Raw genomic sequence first — 24,839 nt, forward strand, 5'->3', positions numbered from 1 at the left:
TTCAATAGTTATTCACCACCACAACTAAAAAGCTGTGCCTTACTGCTGCTTCCAAACCTAATTCTGACACAAGCTTTATCCCCAAACCAGCAGCCTCTCAGCCCCAACCCAAACCCCCAGCCATTCACCACTGCTGGTACCGGCCCTCATCAGTGCTGATCAGCATCTCCCAACGACGTAACGTTTCTCTCCTTTAGCTCTGAAGCCCTTACAACAAGAAGTTAAGACTTTGTTACCTTGAGGTATATCAGAAAATTGTCTTATTTGACTATATCAGCACTTTTTCTAACCAAGCTCCTAAATTGCAAAACGTGACCTAAAGCATCCCACTGAGATACCAAGAGAAAGCCAATGAATTTTCTGAAATGTATCAGGTACAGTCCCTTTGTTTCAGCAGGAAACGTACAGATACATTTGTGGAATGTGCTGAAAATACAGTGTGAAGATCATAAAACTGAGGAGGTCTTTTAAGTCATTTGCTGTCCATATGCAACATCATTATCTAATACTAACCCAATCTTTCCCAGATAAATCAATTTTAGGCTGTGTGCTAAGTCTGTATTTTATTAATACCCCATAGAGCAGAAAATGCACGTGTTGCCATGCTGAACCATTTAATGTCATTTTAAGGTGATGAAATCTTTTAGATATGAAACCGTTCTAAGCATGGCAGACTTTTATGGCAGCTATGGGAAAATTACTTGGTAAAAAGGATAGAAGGAAGATCGAGGACTCCACAGTTCTTCTTTCATAAAATTAGGAAAAGAAGCAGAAAGAAATATTTACGCACTGTTACATTGATAATCTGCATTACAGCAAGTACTGTAAGTAAAAGAATAGTCTGTCTCAAGCAGTACTGCTATAAAATTTTGAGTGGAAAACTGCATTTAGGAGACTGCTGGGAGGTCGGTGTAAACAATAATAATTTATGTCAGGACTTATGTTGAGGGTCATTGTGGTTTTTTAGCACAATGATGTTAAACAGTTTGACTTTATTAGTAGTAGATAATATGTTAGCAATATTTAATAACTAGGTATATTGTAGTCCTATGTCAAATTCAACTCTAGGAAAAAAAAATACAATTGTCAAAGATTTCCTGCCAGCTCATTTATATAAAAGGTAATTTTGAAATAAAACAACTTTTGTGGTAGTTCAATATTATAACATACTACACTGCATATTAAGGTTTGTACATTTCATCAAATCAGAGTAGAGTTACCTTATAAAACCAAGTCTTTTCTGAAGCTGAGTGAAGGCCAGCAAAGAATAACCAACCAGTTGGCAATTTCTCGAGCAGGGCTTCTTTCCTCCTCAACAGAGAGATCCATTTACTCTGTTTCCTTACTGTGCATTCTTTCACTCTGATAACTTCATCTTTTTGGCATGTCTTTTTTTTCCAGGTACTTCTGAACATAAAACACATGATAATACATTATTTGACATGTGCTTTTTATCTAAAATCAATTAATGACTCAGTCTTATGGAACACAAGCACAGAAACATCTCAGACTGCAGTCTACGTAGAGTCAGTAGAGGTTAGTAGCCTGAAGAACCACCAAGAGAGCACCGTGCGCATGCCTAATGTTACTCAATAGTTTAACAGGATCAGTGCAAGGCTCATCAAATTGTGGCTTACAGCGTTGTGCAGCTCCATGAAAAACTGTCTAGTCATTGTGATGGTTCTCCATATTTTCAGCTGATAGAGACAGAGAAAATAAAATTGAGACTAAAAACAATAAGCCAAACAAAAGAGCCAAAATATCCACTCCATTAGTGTAGCTATATTGCAGCACTCCACCTCCCCAAATCTAGCTTAAGTTGATGCATACTGGAAATCCAAAAATGGTGGGCTCTAAAATTCACCATCAACTTTTGAACACAAAGCACAAATGACTGGCATTGGTTTTTAAGTACTGAACTGCTAGAATTGCTCCAGGGTAGACTGATTGTACCTCTTAGCAGAAGCCTTGGTCTACTCCTACACACACTGTTGATTAGAGGAGGAGGACTTTAAGCTTTGCTTCTAGAATGGGCACAGCTGTTCCTGAAAAAGACAGAGTGGAGATGCAATAAATTAATATAATTGTGACTGTAACAGTATAGTTAGGCAAGGTATAGTAGCCAGCACTGCATCCTCTTAGTTCTCAATCTACTTCATATTGGCTGACTGAACGTAAGAACACTGAAGCACATCAGAAAGGCACCTGAGCAGACTGTCATAGAGGGCCAAATTTGTTAAGATGACCATTTGCCTGAGCGCTTGCTGTATGAAATGCATCTTATTGCTCAGCTACAAGGTACAAATGATGCCTGCTCATTGACCAGTGGTTTCCCCACTTAACTAGGAATATTTCTGAAGGTCTCGAGAAATTCAGAAAAAGATAACACTAAAAGCCAGAGTAGAACGTAAGAAATTAAAAAGAAGTCTTAACACATTCAATACAGCCATTCATTTGAACACATTTCTTTCCAAATCAATTTATCACAGATCTCCTCTTCATTACACCATCTTGCTTGTCCCATTCTCTCCATCCCTAACTTCTTTCACCATTTCCTTTGCTAGTTCCTTCCTCTCATGATAACCTTCAAAAGCTCTTCTTGGCTAGCTAATCATCATTTCATTCCTTCTACAATTATGTCTCTGAACATTCACCTGTATCCTCTTCCCAAATCCTAATGTTCTTGCTTTGAACCACTTCTGATCTCACCCGCTGTTCATTTCGACACTTTTTTTTTTTTTTTTTTTTTTTTTTTTTTTTAATACTGCACATAGCTCTTTCTCTCTTCTCCTAAGCTATCTTCATGGCAGCACTAATTATTTAGTCTGTCCTTTGCAGACCTTTCCAACAATCTGTCTTTGATGCTGCCCTCAAAGAGTAAACTCTGTATTTGGAGCTCTTTTCTACTTCTTTCAGTTCTTCACCATTCTTCACTGCTTAAGGCTTGGTGCTTTCAAGTATATATTTTTTCCTGATCATCTATGCTAGTTTCAGTGTGGTCTCTCAATTTGGTATAATTAATGCAATATATTTGCAGTCCTCAACTCAAATAATGGTCTACATTCAAAGTTTTGTACTTGTAAGTAAGGCAGTTCAGGAATGCAGGGGGCAAAAGAGATGCTACGGTACCTTGCCTTTCGCTATAGAGCAGTTCAATGATAGAATATTCTGATTCTGCGATCACTCTCTCCAATTAAAAATTAAATGTCAATTCTTTACTAGATACCACAAGGCTTACACCTTACCAAAAATGGCCATGTTTTAAAGAAGAAAAAGCAGGGTGAAATCACACGATGAGGGACTGTCATTTTCCTTTCAGTGCTGGATACTGCAGGTTGGGCAAAATGGGAAAAGTCCTACGTCCTGGAGGAAAGACACGTGAAACTATCTTAGAGTAAACACCTAATCCAAGACATCTACTTATCTCACCACACTCCTGTATTTTCATTTTTTCCCTTCCCTGCCAGAATGCTTACTGCTATCTTCATACCATCACTGTGATTCTTTCTTAGGCCAGGACTAGTTCTCTCTCAAATGAACCCCAGAGCTTCTTTTCCCAGTTCTTATTTCCTTCACACAGCTTCACTAAGATGCCCTCGCAAAGCCCCTCAGTAGGAACACTCTCAGTTTAGCATCAGTCAGAGGCTGTATCATATCATTTTTACCTTTTCATCCTTACATTATTCCACCCATAAGAACAAATTTAGATGCGTGCTGTGCAATCCTGAAAATGGAAGTTCTTGTAATACAAAATATTACTTAGCACAAAGCATCATCACTATATATACTGTAAGCTTTATTATTCTACAGTTGACTTTTAATACAAGTTGACATCAACACAAACCTTTTTCCATACCCCTTTCAAGGCTCCGTTATCAGAATATCCCTGTATTTATACTACTACTTTTAATTTACAGCTGTCTTCTTTCACTGAAGTCCAGCCTCTGCCTTGCCTTCTATCTACATGCAAGACACTTTACACAGTTCTGTAAAGCATTATCTCATTATTCTGTCTCTCACTGCTGAGCATTTTCAGACCCACTGTGTGAAAGATGAGATATAAAAATAAATTGAATTGGAATACATAATGCTAAGTCTTGAACTTAAACAGACTACACTCACAGTGCATATGTAATTTGACAGCTACAGGCTATACTTTCATGACATACTTCAAAAGGATTAATGTAAGGGAATTCAAGCTCTAACCATTCTGGGTAGTCTGACCTAGACATTAGACTCACGGCCATATAATCCTGGGTTGTTAATAACCAACCTGACAAAGAAAAACTGGGGTGATTACTAGTTACACCATGAGACAGAGCCAACCTTCAAAGTTCAACGCTTCTGTAAACCTTCATGTTTTCATCCACCAAATCCAGGCAGCAGCCGTGTTAGCTGCCTTCATTAACACAACATGAGAAAGCATTTGTAAAACCTACAGATTTCTGTCAAAGACAATAACAAGACGTTTTGGAGCATTTCAAAAAAAAGGGAAATTAGGCTGTACGGAGTTTTACATGGTGACTTTGATAAAGCTGGACTGAATAAGGGAGAAACTGTCAGCATTTCAAATTTTGTTCTAAGGAGAAATGGGAAAGATGGAAATACCGAAGATGCAATTTGACATAAGGAATAGGGAAGACTACAGCTGACCATGTGGGGCTCAGCAAATCTACAGTATGGTCTCTCCTGCTTCTAATTTCCACTGGTATTTCAACTAGTTTAAAATACGGACATAGAGATAAAAGAAACTTCATGCATCCAATCCTGTAAATATGTATTATGAATATTGTCAGAATAGCAAGTATTACATCCTATGTCATTGTTTATAGATCTAAGATTTATAATTGTTTTGCTTCAAGAAAAAAAACCAATGGATGTATCAACAGAAGCGGTTCCAATTACTCTAGGTTTTGTTAACTTCCTCTATGCAAATACTGTGGTTTTAAATCTGTGTTCTTCCCTGTGGTCTTTAATCACAAAAATGAAGAAGTTATTAAACTGACATGAAGAACAAACAATTAACATTTAATATATTATCTGTTCTTCAAATCACTAATAAAGAAGTCATTAAGATTTGAATCCATCTGGTCAAAACTATATATGAAATTGCTAACACAGCCTTTATTTTTTAATTAAATAGTAAAATAAACGTTAAAACTGATCAAATTTTGGATTGTGAAAGTACAAAATTTTCAGAGACCCACTAAGACCCCTTCTGTAACTGTTCAGTTTCACAGTGCACCTTCTTCTGTGCTGGCAGTAATAAGATTTCACTTGTATTCCTGCCTGTTAGTCTGCTAGAAATTCATGCCCTGAGATCTACATTAATTCTTGACAATAATGAAAATTATTTTTAATTGCAGTATAGATCAGAAATGTAACCCTGCAAAGATTTCTTATTTTTAAACACCCTGAAGCAACAATATTAAGAAAATCTCTGTGTGTCCCTGAATAGAGCTGTGGCATGTATCATATATTTCCCCAAACCAATCAGCCTTGTGTCTTTAATGACACGTTGTGCATGATCTGGCTCCTTCATCATTTCACATAGATCAAAAAGTATGATAGGGAGTTATTCCATCTGAGGATTTAGATTACAAATTACGGATATTTTTATGCAGGAAAAGCAAAACACCTGTTTCCTCTTCTTTTTTTTTTTTCTTACTCAACACAGCATCAGAAAGTGATGTTTTATTTTGTTTTTCCCCCCTCTAGACTCCAGTAACATAATATTGGTAAAGCTGTCTAATAACGTAGGAGGAATTTAGCTAAGAGCAACAGCAGTTTTGAAGTGGATTCAATGCTTTCATTGAACCTCCACTAAAAATAATTTAGCTCAGGTAAAGTTTGACATTTTTACATCAAGCCTCCATTTAGAAGTTATTTACCCACAAGCACATAGACTTGAAATCTTCATAGTATATAACAAGAGATGCAGAATAGAATAAATGTTTTTAAAAAGAAAGAAAGAAAGATTATGTGCAAGCTGGAAAGTACAAACATTTCTAGGAATATTTATTGTAATTTTCAGCCAGTTTTATATTTTAATGATCTGGCTTTAAATTAGAGAAAAGCATAAAACACATGCTATAAAGAAGCAATCCCATTTATTCCACTAATAAGTTGTAACCTGCTTCCATTTTATGAGCATGCACATAAATGTATTCAGTTAACATGAATTACATATGCATGCCTGAATGTTCATGAACCATTCCTAATGGCTTTAGGTTATTGCAGATCTAATATCCCAAAAGTAAGTTATCCATAAGTATGTATGGAAGCAGCAAACTTAATCCTGTGCCACCTCTGTGTGTTTCTGCTTAACACTGCTGAGGAAAAGCAATTTGAAACTTCAATTCTGGTGCTGCAGATGGGTGGTCTTTTAGCTTGCTCAAGGGCTGCTGCAAGCAACATGGGATCCTGAGTGCCACTGAAAGATTCATCCTGTCTGCTGGATTTACATGGCCATTTGAGTTTCGCATGGGGAAATGAAAATCTGGGGACACTTAGATAAGACAGACAGATGGTCTAAGAAAGGAGCATGATATAAGAGAACTATGTTGCTTGGACAAATTATATTTAAATATGCTTGGGATTGGTAAATAATGAAACAGCTTGAACGAGTTAGTTTCTAGATCCAACATTATTATTACTTTACTTTCTAAAACGGATTCATTTTGTAGCCTGATGACTGAGAAGAGAAAGGTTAAGAAACTCGTCTCTGAAATGAGCATTCAAGAAAATGTATACAGATTCCTGGTCTTCTGCAACAACTTGGCAGATAACCCTAGCCTTAATTTTGCTCTACCCTGCGCACGCCTCTCAGCCTGACCCGTAGCTACAAGCCAGCTGCAGAGCTGCTCTGCCCTCCAAGGAGCAGACTGACAAAAGATGTTCACAGAAAGCACAAACAAGAGGAATATTGTATCTTTAACAGTATCATTACTAACAAAAGGCAAATTGACCTGAAAGATATGTAGACACTGTATCTGAATGTGCACAGGCATGACACTAGTGACCTGGATCTACATCCAAGCTGTGGCCAACCTGTTGCCACCTGGAGTAACACCATGGTCTCCTCTCAGGCCAGACAAGTACTGGTGCTGGTCAGCAGGAAATTACTGCTCCCAGGAGCAAGGTGGAAGGAGGGGAAGACTTCAATCAGGGCTGTTTCTCCAACTCAGGGCATCTCCGGACATTGACCTGGAGTCATAGCCTACCCCTCTGCATTTATTATTTCACTCTCTGATGGGATGAATAGCAGAATATTTTCTCAAAAGGTAAGAAACATCCCCTCACTCTCAGACAATGATGAATACAGATGTGAAACTGAAAACCCCCTGAGCAAACATTTTCCATTACAAAATTCCTTGTACTCGCAAAAAAACACGGAGAAGGAGAGTGTCCCACTTCTAGAATTTGTCCTGTATGAGACAGCTGTTTTCATAGGGATTGTTTTCATAGGGATTGTCTACATAATATGAAACAACTCTTGTCGTTGCTTGAGAAAAGGGATGCATTTTAGATTACTGGATGAAGGAGCACGGGAGCTGTTATTGCAACCAACCCTTCCTTTAAAATACAAGTAATAGTTAAAACTCCTTTACTAAACAAATGCGGCCTTGAACCCAACACACAGCTTGTCACAGGCCAAAACAGGAATATAAAAGCCCAGGCAGGAATTTGAATTATGCAAAAGATGATTTGCTTGACTGCTGTGCGGGTGTGACGAGGAGGACAACAGAAACACCACAGGAAGGAGATTTTTGAAAGAAAATCCAGATGCAGGCTGGGCAAACGTGGGATGCAGCACTGACAAAATCCTAGACAGAGCTTTTGGGTCTGAGCACCAGCTGAAAACAATCTCCTGTTGTTTGGTCCTCCCATGCTTAAGGAAAAGGTACTTGGCACATCTTTTGAAATAAACAGGCTTACATGAAAGACCTTTGTCTCCAATACCAAATTCTCCTTTTTTAACTGGAACAAACTTGTGAAACTGAACACTCAACTAACTCAAGAAATGTCACAATAGTATTTGGAAAAGCCTTCCAGTATTCTCATTAACAACATACACACTCTGGCAATTAGGTGGCCACTGTGTTTTGGTAGTTGAAAAAATAAAGTCTCAGACTAGAATTTTACCAGGAAGCTGTAAAGACACCCATTCTGAAAGTAACTCCATGAAGTTTGATAACACATTACACTAAATAACATTTCCAGATGGCTAATCCACGTTGATAACTCAAGACACACAATCTATTTCCTAAAAATCTGATTTCTGCACATCTGTGGCATATGCTGGGTCCCATAATAAATACCAAGTAGTTTTAGCACAAGATCACACTTCTAATCAGGCAGCCATGTATATGCAACATAATCCCGCCACTCTAAAGCACAATCTCGCTTTTCTTTGAGGAACTTGGATGGAGGAGAGATGCAGAGCCATAGTCCAAGAAATAACCTGTGATACTTCTGAGTAACGTGGTGAATTATGCAGCCAGAATTCTGAATTTATTGATTATGTAACATGAAAAAAAAGCAAACAGTTAAGGGCATGGACTTCCCCTGACAGGTTATTTGCTATTACCCAACTAACTAGTGACATACGCTGGCAGATGCGTCTTAAGCTATATGCAAAATTTCTTCAACCATCTAACTGCCATTTTCAATCACTGCAAAATGTATACCAACAAAGACACATATAAGAAGTTATTATCAGCAATGCTTATTCCTCAGGGGAGACTTGGCTCTCCCAAAACATATGACTAAATCATCAGCAACAGCAATGCCAACTTCTCCAGCTTGTGAGGAGGGCAACACAGGCACTGCCTGTCTGAATAATACCAAAGGTTCATCTAATTCACTTCCCATCTCCAACCACGCCCACAATCAGATACTTGAGAGGAAAGGATAAGCATCCTGCCTAGTTTCCTTCCATGTTACATCGCATTTGTGCATCAAGGAATAGCCAAGAGGAGCAGCAGAGCCCACTCCATACATCGGGTGGCCAGGGTCCTCGCTACACTTGCTAACAGCTGAGCCATCCTGTACTCTACGGAGACGCACCCATTCCTTCCTTTTTCTCAGCCTCACATTTCTATTTGATTTTGGAAATGGAGCCAACTTTTCTGCCAGTTTAAATGGATTTCACCCTGAAATCAATAGAAAAATGCCCATCTGTAATAGCTGCTGATTTAGTTCCTAATCTGTATTATGCCAGACAAGAAGTTTCTTTGGCTCTCTTACTTTGAGGGAAACAGTAAGAAACACAAAAGTGAAAAAGGGTAAGATTTATCTAGGAAGTGGCAGCAGCTAAACTGCTTCAGCTAATGCAGCGGCTGACATTTCCAGCCATTCAGTGCATTCTTCCCTAGGGAGGATAAAGCTGAAAGAAACTACTTAGTATGAAACTACTGGATGTCCATTAAAAATCATTCTAGTGGTGAAGATGAAGAGGCTCATTGGCAAAATACTCCTTGTATAAATCTAAAAACAACATTAAAAGCCATCCAAAAAGGCGGCAGTTAAATAGATTCTTTCACACAGAGAAGCAGCAATATGGGAGGCTAAAATGGATTCTGTAGGGGGAAAAAATTACCTTTGATTTAAACCACTGATAGAGAGATTTCCCAGTCAAGGTCTGTATAATGCTGAAGAGAATGATACCTTTCACAAAAAGACCCACAGATGCTAGAAAATATGATTCAAAGAAGAGCTTTAGAAGCGGAATTCAAAGAATTGGAGGGAATGGTAGATCACTTTCTTATATTACCACCTGCTATGCAGGATAACAGAAAGGAAACAAAGAGCTTTACGCTAATGAAAGCTGGGATTTAAAGGTTCGCTCACAAGTCAAACCGTATGGAAATTCTGGGATGGTAGCAACACCTCAGGCAAATGAATCTTATTAAGAAATTAATGGAGCTGTGGTTACTTATACTAATTGAGGATAAGGTTTCCTCGAATGTCTTTTGGAAATAGCTAACCTACAAAACATGCTGGGTGGTTCTAAGAAACAGAGCTTTGTGAGGTGCCTACCAACTGCTGCATCTTACTCTGGACATGTCTGAAGAACCTGCATCCCACTCCCTGGGACCGAGCAGCAATTCCACACTCCTATACCACACGGCACTGCGGTACAGTGGCCCCTCGAGAGCCAACGCAAGGTCAGTACCCTCAATACCCCAGGCTCTGTAAAAAAGCAGTGGTAGTTTCTTCCCCTCAGAGGTCCAAACCTTCAAGCATACTTATATACTGGTCTTGTCCCAGAGGTACACTCCAAGCTGCATGGAATAAGAATGGACAAGAGCTGCATGGAAGTCCTATTTTGCCTTCAAAGCAGATACCTCCTCAGTCCCATCTTTAATTGCAGGTTATCTCCTCTCTAGATATTTTACAGACTCAAACAAGGTGATACATTCCCTGACTTGACCAAAACTCCTAATGGCATGTTTCTATGTGGCGCTCACTGTCTTCTGCATATAGCAAAGCTATGTGAACTGCACTGTTTAGATTTAACTTATGTTTCAGATCCATTTCTGCTACCCACCACCTCCATAACTGGACAGAAAGTCAGGGCTTTTACCTCACTATAAAAACTGGGCAGAAAAATACATCTTTTACATCATTATATAAGCCTAAAGTTAAAAGCCAAATAAAAAATAGATTAGAAGTAGGGATTTTTGTCAACTCTTTGTATGCTATTTCAGCAAACTGAACAGAAATTAGATATATCTATATATGGAGAAAAGGGATAAGGAAAACATTTCAATTTGTTTTCAGAAAATCTGTTTTTCTACTTCTCTGTTGAAATGAAAGCACAAGTGGCAGCAACTCCATGCCTACGCTTGTTATTGCCTACTCAAGAATCAAGCACTCTTTCAGTCAAGACTTGATTGTTGGAAAGAAAATAAACTGTCAACTGGTGAGGCTTGTTATCAAGCTGGAAAGTGAGAGAGGGTTGCTTGCTGCTGCTAGTTTGGGGATTTCATCAAAAGAGCTTTCAGAAGCATATTCTTTTGTTGGAATCCCTGAAGTAGTTCTCTTAGAGGAATAGCATCTAACCACTGCAATGAGGTCTGAGTCAAACAGCACCCCAGGCTTGGCTGTGCTAGTGTTCTCATCTCTGTAACGGAGACAACATGGTTCGACGGAGGAGAAATGGGATTCCAGAAGCTTCAGTTCTGCTCCCAGCTTGGTCAGTACCCTGTTTTTACACCATAGGAAAGTCACTTAATCTTTCTGTTCTTCAGTTTCCCCATCTGTAAGACATGACTGATACTACACTTTTAATGACACACTAGGAGGTCTTAGATGATGTCTATTTACACAGGCTAATTTGCAACAAATTAATTTGGCGTTTGATCAAACCTAATGTTCTCTATCTCCTGCAGATAGCCTTCTCTGAGCTGTAACTCACTTCCCCTCTCTGGGCAGCCGTTGCTCTTGTATGTCTTTTTTACAGCACCTATCTCTAGAGTAGGACAAAGGAAGAGATTTTTTTTTTCACATCAGAGATCTTCACATACCACCACATTTGTAGCATTTTACAAACACTGCTAATGGCCCTGATTTTTCTGACACTTTGCCGCTTTAAAGTATCTGTAAGGCTTCCCTTTATCTTCAGAGAAGATAGCAGAAGCAGCATTTGCTTTGGTTTGGCAGTCTTCCAAGGTTTTCAAAACTGAAAGCTAAATGCAGGCATTAAATAATGTCTAGGTGAGACCCTTCCAGAGTTATTTACTCTATGGTAGTGCTGGGCGGGGTGGCAGGAGAAACAAGGGAACACCAACCCAAACCCAATTTCCACACTTAAAGTACAATCCTGATCCTGCAAAGCAGGCCCACACAAGTGGCTGTCCCCACATTAACAGAATGAAAGGAAAAAGAGAGAAACGCAAGTACAGACAGTTGCCGCAGTCACTCATGAAAGAGCATAACAAGACTAATTAGAGTCCTTAGTAATCTTCATAGCTACCTTGAATGCCTTCAATCACTGCAATTACTTCTAGAACAACAAAGATCAAAAAGGTGTGCAGAAGACGTCAGAACCAGTATCCTCTCGTAGCATCAATTCACAACATTTACTTTCAGAGAAATAAGTTAGAAAGGAAAGTAAACAGAAGTAAAGTGAAAAGAGAATGAAATGACAGTAATCCCAGAATGAAGAAATGCATTCATGTTCTCTGATGTCTGAATTAGAGCTAGGGAATCCTAACAGGACGTGCTTTTGTTAGGAAGTGCCAATTTGGTGAAATCAAAACACGTCATGGAAAAATATCTATTTCAAGAAACTTCCACTGAAAAACAGGCAAAGACCCAACGGAAAAGCACCTGTTTCCTGCCAGGCTACCTCTCGGAGTACTGGAGAAGCTTGGGTTTCCACAACCTTAAACTCTGGGATTACCATTTTCGGTGAACAGCATTACGCTTATAGATCCTATAGCTTTCAGGCTAGACATGAAAAAGCTTATTTCTCTTGGAGCTCCAGCTCAAGATGGGATTCAGTGGTGCCAAGCCATGATATACTGTTACACTGATTCTCCAAGGAGTCTCATGCTGTCCAAACCCCATACAGCATGCAATTGGCATTGCTGGGAAGTTAAAAAGTCCCAGAAGCCAGGGTAGCTAATTTTTACTTTGAAAGAAATCCAAATGCTTTGATTTTTATTGATTGTATTTTCAAGACATTGGAATCCCCCCCCCAAACAGGAATGTCAAGTTCCTTGCATTGCATCTGAATTACTTGTCAAGAAAACAAGCCGTTAAATATAGCTAATGCAGCTATGAAGGGATATTGACAGGACTACTTTATCTTGCACCAGTGGGATTTCTAGACCATATATACTAAACATATATAGAAAAGAGCAGATATTCCCCAATGAATAACATTTAGAGGAAATACCACCCAAGCTTTAAACTAAAGAACAGCTTGCATGCTCAGTGTTAAACAAAAGCTCCTTGGCCCGTAACTGTCACACGCGTATGAAAATCTTCTTAGGGTAAACCCCTGAACAGCTACAGCATGCTATCCCACTGTGCTTACCACTTAGTTCTGGCTCTAGCAACAGTACTTCAGCAGGGCACCACAAATATTGCTATTCTAAAGAAGTCAAAGCGATGGGCCTGGAACAAAAACTATTCTGAGTGATGCAACTAGTAACTCCAAAAAGACAGTAGCAGTTCTATTATATTTCACTTATTAGTTGGTGGTGGAACAGTCTTCAGTGAGACCCATACACGAAGCGTCTACATATCAGTTAATAATTTTACAAGACTATACTAATACTAAAAATAAACCTTCTAGATAATTCAAGATTACTGACCTCAGTTAATATCCTTATTAAATACCAAGGTGAAAAGAGGAAAGATGATTTGCATGGACCAGATTAACACATACATAATATAGGCCAGTATCAGCACAGTAGCATATATAGAATACAACGCAGAACAGCCCACTGGAAACAAAGACACATAATTCTACCCTGGATTTAGTCCAATAAATTTTTCTTTATGCATGTGATTAAATAATATTGTAAATGAAAGAATATTATTATTTGCGGAAATTAGAATTCTCAGTGCCAAAATGCATCCAGTCTGCAGCAAACCTTTAGTGCAAACCTTTGCATGATTTAGCAAGAAGCAAGCCACACAGCAGGTTACACCAAAGATTCATTTATCCTGGTATCCTGTCTCTGGTAACGGCCAAAACGGATGCTTAAGGAAAGTGTGTGAAGACAGGAGAAGCAGAGGCTATGCACTGCCAATTCTCAGCAAACCTGCAGTTTAGAAACTTCCTGAGCTGGAAGCTGGCCCCACATCAGTGTCTTTAATGGCTCTTTATGAACTATTCTTCCATGGATTTATCTAATCACTTTAAGAAACCATTTGTATTTTGGCATCTGCAACATCCTGTAGCAATAGCTTCCACAATTTAATTATGTGCTGCCTGATTATTTCACTTCTTTTGTGTCTAGTGAGAAATAATAAATTATCATTATCTTTTCAGTCTCTTCATGTCACTCCTGACTTTATGTAGCTCCAGTATATCTTGCTTCCCCCTCATTAGTCACTTCTCAAAACCAGAAAGACCTAGATTATCGACTCCCTCCTTGCACAGAAGCTATCCCATCCCTCTGATCATCTCTGTCACTTTCTTTTGCACTTATTCAGCTCCCATTACATCATTCTTGGGATGGGACAGCTGGAACTGCACACAGCGTTCACAATGAGGTTACATCATTTATTTTATTCTAAATGTGGAAAACATTTAGAATGCCATTTATAAGCCTTTATGCATTTTATAGCATGCCCCAATTCCCCCTATTCAGCTAGCATGGTATCGGATCTATGCATGCTGTCCTCAGCCTAGCTCTATGCTATCATCCCTTCACCTGTGCTCTGACAATGTCACATCTTTCTCCTTTTCCCCAATTTCTTCTGGCCTCATATACTAGACAGAAATTCCCTGCCCCATCTCTCTCTGAGTCTGAAAAATGTATGGTCTTTCTCCCCATATTCGAGCTTCATGCACTTTCCCAGGTTTACGTGTTGCATAGTATTTACTGTTGCCTTCCTATGTCTTGCTCCTTTCTGCCTCAGCTTAGCAGCTAAGCCAGAAGTTCAGCTTCAGAAACATTCTCTGCACACGTTTCAGACATTTTAAAACAAGGTTTTATATAGCAATATACCACAAAGCATTCTGCCTTAAGTAGTGAAGCTGAATAAGACATACTTACTCAGGTACATTCCTCCTAAATGCAGATACTTAAATTAGACATGCAAATTGTGAGTCTAGTCATACGCACTTCTCATAACCATATGGAGAAAGAAAGTTACCCTCAGGGGCACACGCAGCTCCTACAAGGGTCAAATTACCCTTTGGAGGTGCTTCTATCTCATTGACTATATCGAGAATCTAGGACACTTATGATCCTAAATTTAACATCTCAGTTAAGTGAGATGACTCTGGGATTTCATATTTCTAGGACAAATCAATCTGAGGTTATATGAAAACAGAACAGGGATTAAAAATCCAAGCCAAACTTTCTCCACCCCAATGCCCCAAACCCCACAGCCAACACTAAAATTTTAAAGCAAAACCTATTTCCTATGTGGATATTGCATAGCTAGAGTTAGACCATATGAAAGTTATAGGATGCTGTGCCAACCAAATTCCCAGGGTGTTGATTTCTTATAGGAATAGTTGCCAAATGGGGCAATTCACTGGAACTTCAGCTATCAGGTTTCCACTGCCCCCACAAACCATTACAAGATTGCATTTCAAAATGGTCTAACTCAGTATGCAAAATGCTTCCTCATGGCAAGAATTTCTTTTCAGCAGCACATAGCTGCAGCTCCAGGAAAAAGCAGCAAAGCCACCAGCATCTGCACTCTCCTTTTGCTGAGTGTCGCACAGTTCTTACATTTGAATTTCATTCCTTTTCTTGGTTTGCCAGTCTTCTAGTGTTACTTTAATGCAATTGCCTAGTTGTTAGCAGAACACTTATTGCCAACTGTTTGCCTGAACCAGCCTCATGCTTCAGATTGACACAATAAAACCAGACCTCAAGACACACTCTCACACACAAATATGCACAGATCAATTGGCTCTAGCTAGCGCTTGTTTCATTTTTATTTTCATTTCATTTTTTCATCATGACTGTAAACCAAAGGGAGTGACACGACAAACAGCAATGTTCATGCAAGACTTCAGTCAAAGTCTCCAAGAAGAAAAGCTACTCAAGGTTTCTAAGCAAGGGGAGCCTGATCTTTCACCAACATCTCTATAACCTCATGACAGCTGAGAATGCACTTGCTTTCAACGTTTTACATATGGATCTGGAGTATTAATTCTTGTTATAGGGTGAGGTTCCATAGGAAAGTTAAGACAAAGTGTTTACATCTTCCCCTTAAATGGGATGACAGGAAAAAGATGAAAAGAAAAGCCTGAATTGGTCAAAACAGGAGCTTTGCCTTGCAATACTTTATTTGGGAGCACAGAAGCATTCAGTAAAAACTCAAAAATGTTCAATCCAACTGGAGTGAATGTTCAATCCAATTGGAGTGATCATCCAAAATGCCTTGACAGATCTACGTGAGAACGTTTACCTTTCATGTATTCTGGATATGAAGATGGACTATTACTTTTCCCTAGCTTCTCTAGGACTACCCTTACCCATCTGCTACTTGTTTACATGGTAGGTCTTTTTGTCATTACTGTGTGCTACACTTTATTTACTCAGGGACACTTACTATACATCCCAAAACTTAATTCAGAAGAAAAACACCCTTAACATTTTTCCACATCTTTTTCCCAAATAGATGCAGTTAATTTTACTCTACGATTGCTTCTTGCCAAAGGCAATTTGTAGTAGAAATACATGCTCAAAACAAGGCTGAAGTATTCGGTTTATCCACAGAACAAGCAATGGCAATGCAAGCTTACCTGGTATACCAGTCCTAGGAGGAGACTTCCTTGAAGGGCACAGAATGGTGATTCTCAGTGAGTCTTCAGCTGCCCTTATTACTGTGACAGCAAATGGTGATTCTTGTGACGTGGGCCAATGTTTAATAGTGACTGGTCACATCATGTTGCATGTTAAAAAAACAAGAAAGGCAACATCACTGAGAAGTCATATGATGTGAATACTGGCCAGAACTATTATATATTTATTAATACTGCCATATCATCAGACATAGCAGGTAAGCTTTTTCATTAATTATAAAAGATTTTTTACTTACTTTCTTGGCTTTTTTTATTTGCTTTTTTTAAAATTGCTTTGCTAACCAAACCACTGCCCCAGTGGCATTTAATTTAGAATAGCAAATATGATCAGAAGAGAGACATGCAAGTGTGACTCCAGATTTTCTCTGCATTAGTCAGCGGTGAACACAGAGACTAAATGCTAAAGAAACAAAACACCACAGGCTCACAGTAAAGGACTTTGGTTACCTCTAGGTTACCTCTGAATAGGCAGTCAGTGCTCTGTTATAGAGCTTGTGTAAGGCAATCAAATCTGTGATTTTTACAGTCAGGCCACCTGACTAACACAGAAGTACCTCAGTATGTTGGACATGTAGGCCTGTGCCCTGTACCTAACTGGATATGCAGACAACACAAAGAACATGTTCAGGGCAATGAGAGGCCATATCTAGCTGTAAAGAAGCCATGATTGTCTCTAGACACAGATATTGCCTGAAGTAGCTCTTAACAGTAGAAAAATAATTGATTCACACACTAACTGACAGCACATCATTTTCCCTGCTAATGTCTGTGTATGATCTCAACTCTTGGACTCATGCCTTCACACTACACAAGAGGCCACTGGGACTCAAAAGCAAAGGAGCATAGTTTACGCTTTTGTGATGAATTTTCTCTCTTGATACGTAAACAGAAAAGGAAAAAAAAAAACCCCACACAATCCCTTTCATTCCAGTTTGGAACACTCAAAGAGTTGGTAGAGTTATCTGAAGTAGCACAGCATGCTATTTTATGTATCTATTTTTCCTATCCCATGCCATCACTGATAGCCTCTCATCATAAGTTATCCTTTCTCACTCAACTTTCCAAAAAAGTGAAAATAACTCTCCCTATCTTTGCTATTCTCTCAGTCCCCCGGTCCCATAATACCAAAATCTTTTGAAGCAGCATTCTTTTGCCCCAGTTTTCTTGACAGGTTGGCTATACTTCAGTCTGTTTAGCTTTTGACAAACAAAACATATTCCTCCTGTTTGCCATTTTGGAAGGAGGTGCTTATTTGAAGGAATAGAGGAAGATGCTGTATTTTCTGAAACAGCTGCTCACATGTCCACAGGTATAAGAGGTTCTTTCCTTTACTTATGGCCTTCCTCAATCACAGTTTAACTAGTTAAACAGATTTGGATGTGGCTTGACAGGTCTCCTCTGCATCAGTCTTGCTCAGCATTACAGAAGGCTCACCCCTCCCAGAACAAGCCCAGCAAACTCCCTTTTCAGTACTCTGAGCCTCTTCCGGGAGAAGAATAAAGGTCTAGGCTGAACATACAAACACTCAGCCTGATGATGTGCCGTTCTCACAGATTCAAGCCTCTGTCATCAACACACATCACTAGACCAAAGCTGGATTCTTGGCTGAAAACAGAGAAATACATTTTCAACTCCCTTGCCATATCCACCCCATCTATGCTGATCCAGCTATCCAAATTTAGATTTTAAGAAGCACCTCAAAAGGAATTGATGAAAAATATGTGACTTTACACACACTATGAATTTGTTCCCTTTTTATTAGGGAGCTCTTTCAAAAATGGCTAGGGCTAAATTCCAAGAAGTATAAAACCTGATGTTTGAACGTATGTAAAAAGAGCACGTCTTCTGTAAAGAAGATTTATAATTGGGTAGGTAAATGTGTCCATTTACTGAGCAGATTAAGCATGCAGATGAAAGGGCCATACTGAAATAATTGAAAATGTAAGAAGCATGATAGAGTTTGGAGCAGAGCTTTGGACACACACTTTTTGCAATGATTACAGCCATGGAACTGTGCCCATCACAACAATAACTGAAGTCAGATGAGGGATGCATGTAGACAGGCCTGCTTGTACAGTCTGGCTCTTGCACACTGCACTAGATAGTCATTCTGATCTCAGCGGGAAAGCATGTGTTTGCAGAGCTGGCTTGGGCTGCACAAAGTTAAACTCTTTATTAAATCTTCTAGTTGGCAGTAGTCAGCAACAAGTTTCAAGCGTGCTAAAAAAGTTTATTTTTTAAATCCAGATTTATACAGTGGACTGCAGCACATGTTTTCTGAATCAATGTTTTCCCCCTCCTCCTTCCCTGTGGAGACCAGGACTGCAATTTTTCCAGAGCTGTTTGAGATTAAGATTGTAGACCCCCTTTCAGAAATTCCAATTTTTAACTGGCTACGATTCCTGCAGTGTAACCATTTACTACTGGCACTGTTCTTAATCTAAGTTTTAGTTTTAGATCAGTCCATAGCCAAGTGATGCATCAAATTCCAGATGAAGGGGCACTCTTTCAGCGAGGAAAGGTGCATCCAAACATCTGAGGCTAAGGCTACCTAAGTGCAGACTGCTATGGATAATTATATCTACAGAAGTGTTAATTGCTTCACATCCCAAGTTGTTTTACATCAGACAGTAATATCTAATTGAATTTCATTATGGGAGGGCATTTGCATGACAGAGATCTTCAAGTTGCTATATGTGCCCACAGTCTCTCTGAAACTGCACTGCTGAGTAAAGCAGCACTTCTGTGAAAGCGGCAAGGCAGTTCTGTACAGGGCTTTGCTTCCTTCTGACAATTATTGATTTTTATACCGTTTTGGTATAAATGCAATGTACTTAAGAGAAGGCCTGGCTGGTAATGTATTACTGCACTTATTTGCCTTATCAGCCCTACACTTGCAAAAGACATACTCCAGGCAACAGAAGGCATCAACACCCCTGAACGGCTGGCTGGGAAACACGCAGGCAGACCAAGAGGGGAGGCTGCGGTCCTGAGCTCATGTCACTAGAGCTGCTCCTTCCCACTGCCAGGAGACCTGCTCGGCAAATAAAGCACCGCTGGCTACAGTCCACGTGGCTTGAGCATGTGTGAGCTAATCACAGCATTTAAAGGTTAGCTTTTCAGCTCAGATTTAAATGAATTTCTATTGTGATTTGTTTTAAAACATGCAAGTTTGATCTTATTTGGAAATAATCAGAACTTTTACAATCTTTTTGCCGCTGTTCAGAGCGGTCCATCCTTTTTCAAATATCTGGAAAACATTTTTGAGCATCATTTAACATCAAATTCATGTTAAAATTGATGTACATGGGAGAAAAAACATCCAAGAATTAGTTACCTTACTAACTAAATTAGTAAAAATACAAGCTAGTTCCTACGACATATCAATGCATCACTTTCTAGAAAGCGGTGGTGATGACTGAACTTTTGAATGCTCAGATTTAACCAACTTGTTGCTAACTATAATCCATGATGCATCAATAAAGCCAATTTCTGTCAGAAAAGTGATGGTATAGACATACAAGTTACCATGAAAATTCTTGGCAATAGTGTATTTTAAAAACCACTGTCATGCAATTTTTAAATAAGTCAAATTAAAAATAAGCCTCAGAAAACTTTTCAGCATAGACAAATCGACCCCCCTCACACACACTCCTGCCAAAAGAAAATTACACACAAAAATGAAACAACTTTCAAACTTACCTGCCAAACCCACAGGGGGAATTCAAATCACTGTATCTATAAATGTCCATTTTAACCACTAAAGTAGGAGCTCCAAATATAGAACATTTAATGCTAGTGTCAACTTTTAAAATCAACTCTATAATTTAAATACCAACTCACTCCATTGCTCAATTATATATTGCAACCAAATTCATTTTCAGCTGAAACCCTGTGCATCAAGCTGACTCATTTTTGTAGGTTGGGGCACTGAGATATTCCTACCAAAAAGAAAGGAAGGACTGTTGCTGGAGTAGAACGAAGTACCTATATCAAGCAGTAAATTTAGTTTCCACACTGTAATTTTGTAAGACAAAAGTTTTGTCACACAAACACACAGCATATGCTTGTAGTTCAATCAGTCATGAAATGACAAGATACATTGACAAGATTTTCAAGAAATCGCTTTTCAGAGTTGTGCCCTCTTGGGTTATATAACACAGTGACACAGTGGGAAGAGCTATAAACTTCACAACCTTTTAGGCTGAATGCTTTCTGCCAAGCACAACAGCAGCCTCACTAACGTGTCAGAGAACAGCAAGAATTATCCCTGCTGCCGGTACAATGCTGCTGTCTCTCTCTGGACCAGCAAATCTCCTGCATTTTTCCCCTTCTTCCATCACAGGGAGTGTTATTAGATTAGTATTACATGCAGTCATATACCTGACAACTCGAATCTCACATTCGTCGTACTCCGTGCCCCTTTGGGTGAGTGTATCGTTAACCTATGTATGACAACGTTCTTCTCTCACGTGAACATTACTTTATGCAAGTACACAGACTGTTGAAAAACAACCCAAGAGTGAGGCTCTGGAGAGAACGTTTCATCGTCCTCCCAGACACCACGGAAAGAACAATTTACTGATTTCTTGGACAGTCCTGATATATTTTCTCCTAGGAATACAAAAAAATAATAATAAACAAGGGCCCATCCCCTTACATTCAATCAGAACATCCTTTAATTTGCATTAAGAAAACAGTAAGGTCAAGTATAAACTATGAACCATATTAAATCAGTTTACAGCCGAAATTTGTTTATAGTTACCTAAGTGCCTATGCTGGAAACTACCAAGCTGCTGAGTGACCATTCAAGCAACAACCTTCATTTGAAGACAGAGTAGGGAGAAAGGAAAAAAAAAAAGCGAACAGGAAAACCTGTTCCAAATTATGTCACTCGTATGTATTTTAACACTCTATGTGGAAAAAAAGGTATCAGAAAATAATTCCAAAGGAATTCTCCCCAAAAGAGAAAAATACAGAATAAAATACAAAGTAAGTCTCCACTGAATCAAGTATAATTGTAGCAATGAATCATGAAAAAGAAAAGCAACAGGTTTCATATCATAAAATGTGCTTGATTGAAAACAATGCAAGAGTCATATAGCTGCAATGGAATGCTACTCCCACTGGTTTTCCATTCCACTTCTGCAAACTTGCCCAAGCAGATATACCAAATAGGAAATATTCTTGGACAGAACATACAGCTTTTCACTTAAAGAAACTGTGGTTGCCTATAAAACTCAAGATCTTCAATGTAAAAAAGGTTAATATAGTACAAAAACATGCAGCTGGACTTACTATGCTCAGAGGACCATCCATAAATTTTATTTTTACACAAGGAAAGAATAATCAAGCTCATTTATGGCCATTTTCACGAAAGCTAAAGGACTTACAATGTGTACGGGGACTAAATTTTGGCCTCCAGCAACTTTACTAAGATTTGGAATTTGCCAAAGCATCAGTAAGAGTGAAATTGATCCCAGAACATCTCTTTTGCTTATGAGGGAGTAAAGGGGCCTCTACCTAATATTTTGTTTGTACCTGGGCCTCTACCTAATATTTTGTTTGTACCTGGGGCTGATTTCAGAGTATTCCACTTTGTTAACTTCTGTGGAACGACCCAACAGAAGTACTACATTTTAGCCACCCCTTTTGCATCTTTATCACATAAAAAAAGGGGGGCAGGAGGATGGACAGATTTTATTTGAAGAAGAATCAAAGTAAATGATGTGTGCAACTGGTTCCCTCGTGACACCAACTACACTTGGCAGTGTTTTGATATATAAAGCATCCTAACATTGAAAGAAGTGGGACCCAGGACATTTACATGCCTACAGGGTGATCCTTTCAGGGCACAGAGGTATCATATCTCTAGGAGGATACTGGACTCATCCCCCGCCTTTGCATCACTAGATACCCTAATATTCTTTCAGCCACCAGGTCCTTACTGGTCTTGTGGGGTACAGCCGCCTTGAACAAATTCAGATCCTCCCTCAGGCTGCTCCAGCCCTGAGAAAAGGGCTGAATCCACCAAGCCATGCAGATGTGGAAACAGCAAAGGAGGTTTACCAAATGTCCAGTAAATTTAACTGTTTATTCCCTGATTAAAGCTAGGTAATTGATGTTAGAGGAAAGATACACGTCCACACTGAGGACAGACACCTTGAAACCAGTAGCAATAACTATCTAGCACATAACAATCCACAGAATGGTAGGGACAAGAAGAAAAAGAGGGACAAAACATAAAAAGAGAAAAAGAAGTATTTCAAAACCTAATGTATAGTACCATTATCTTAAAATCTTCCTTGCTGTGTGGGAGAAGACTATGGATTCAACTTTGAGGAACGCCCTAGATCCCCAGCTCATCTGTCTCTTTTTGCCTTACATCATTATTGAGAACCAGGAATGTTTTATTTGCAGTGTCTTCTCTCGACACAACCTCTCTGTGTGCACCCCTATAAACACAGCTATCTCCAGGAGCTGCTAGCACTGCCCAAAACCAACTCTTTTCAGACTGACTCCCAATACACGTTATGTAGCTACTGCAGAAATCAAAAGATAGTGCTTACAAATATTACAATATACTTGCATTATAAGGAATCATACATAGAGAGAGATTTAACTAATCTTTATGATGCATTTCTAAGACCACTTACTCAAGTCTTATTTATGCTTCTTTTAAAAGCCCAAAGCCTTTTACTCAACTGATGTTAATTATAACACACTTCAATAACATCTGCTAATATATTTATATGAATAATACCCTTTACTTTGCAGCCCAGATAGACTAAACATAAAGAAGAGCTTCATATTCTACAGAGATGTCAAACACATTCAGGATCTGCCAGACTAACAGAGATCAGGACTTAGGATCTCTCACCAAATGAATCACACCGCCAGTTCCCAGTCATTACATCTTGTTTCTCATGGCAAGTAGTGTATGTTGGCTGATTTAAAGTAGAGAGTTTCTTCCTGTGATCTGCTGTGTTTCACTTTGGTAGCTGTTTAAAGACTAAAATTATCATCTAGAGTTGTACTGAAGAATAACAAAGGAGACTACGTTGCCAACATGCAGCAAGGTAATGTGCTTCCTGGGGACAAACACACTAAGCAAATGTTCTGCCCTGCTATAATACCTGTAGAGCCCTTAAGTGACTTCTGTCCTTTCAGGCATTATTCACCGAAGCACCCATCAGGAAAAACGACAAACTCACTGCTGGATTTTCTCTCATGTAGTATATCTCTTTATAAATAACTTCTCAAAATTTATGGAAAAAAATTGCACACCACACACTACAGAGACAGACTACAATTAAGCCAGCAGGTACAGATCAGGGCAACAAGAAATTAATGACACAAAGTTAAAGGTTAAAAACTAAACACATACAAACCGTTATTCAAATACCCTTTATGCCTGCCCATTTGCCCTAACATGAATGACTGTTCAAGTAGAGATGAATATCTTAATACCTAAGCACATATTCTTCCTTGATGCAGGTAGCTGCTGGAAAATAATCAAATAACGAAATGTTCTAAATTCTGCTGTCATTCCAGTTTATTTCATTTCTCCTCCTCATTTATATACTGTAAAAAAAAAAAAATTTTTTTTGACTAGAATACACCTACAAAACAGCCTCCAGAGTGGGCTCATGAGCAAACTACTGCAATTATCCCTGTGAAATATGCTGTTGAATTTCCTTGTCATCTTCTGAATATAACAAAAAGACCTTTTTCTCTGAAAACATAGAGCTCCCAGCTTTCAAGGAACAGAGGAAGGCAGTTCTTGGAAACTGTGATTTTTGTTGGTTATACATGGGCAGATCACACAGAAGCCAAAGGGTCTCTTAAATATGGCAATCTCTCTGCTTCCTGCAGAGCAACTTTCGGAATGGGGCAAACGGTGTCAGAGACAGATGGCACAAGTATAACATATTGGTGATGAAACAGCTATGAGAGACTTGCATCATATTAGTAGCACACTGAATTACCAAACTAGGAATTTGTCATAGGTAAATTAACATAACCTGAACATTTCAGGCTCAGAGTTGAGCTGACGCCATTCTAGAAGCTCACAGCTATGTCTGGTGGGGGCTGGGATCAGGTATAGTGCCATTGCTTGGAAAACAAACCATGAACTTGCTCTAAGCCATTCAAGTTTCTTCAAATTTTCAAATTAAATTGGAAATTTTATAACAAAAGACTTACCAGTGCTTTTGCCAGAGTCTTCTTTAATGCTCAAACAGGGTCATGATGAGCAGGCTATAAAACCTGAGATAGGATTAGAAAGGCCCGTCTCGTGTGACTAATAACAAAACTTCTTTTAATTCAA

At 39.0% G+C, this 24,839-nt stretch overlaps 1 long non-coding RNA gene across 16 annotated transcripts in view; it reads right to left on the bottom strand.

The window, feature by feature from the left end:
- Positions 1 to 24,839, bottom strand: part of LOC135329337 (uncharacterized) — a 130,459-nt gene that overhangs the window by 51,274 nt on the left and 54,346 nt on the right. For 13 of the 16 annotated variants that reach the window (XR_010390722.1, XR_010390721.1, XR_010390719.1 and 10 more), the window contains 4 exons: positions 16,451 to 16,582; positions 1,954 to 2,045; positions 1,638 to 1,697; positions 1,221 to 1,407 (listed from right to left, as the gene is read on the bottom strand). This is a non-coding gene — a long non-coding RNA (uncharacterized LOC135329337). Of the gene's footprint in view, positions 1 to 1,220; positions 1,408 to 1,637; positions 1,698 to 1,953; positions 2,046 to 3,245; positions 3,364 to 16,450; positions 16,583 to 24,839 lie in introns of all 16 variants that reach the window. The other 3 variants (XR_010390726.1, XR_010390725.1, XR_010390718.1) reach the window with 2 other exon arrangements.

Source organism: Dromaius novaehollandiae, chromosome 10 (assembly GCF_036370855.1).
Source record: "Dromaius novaehollandiae isolate bDroNov1 chromosome 10, bDroNov1.hap1, whole genome shotgun sequence".
Classification (NCBI taxonomy): Eukaryota; Metazoa; Chordata; class Aves; order Casuariiformes; family Dromaiidae; genus Dromaius; species Dromaius novaehollandiae.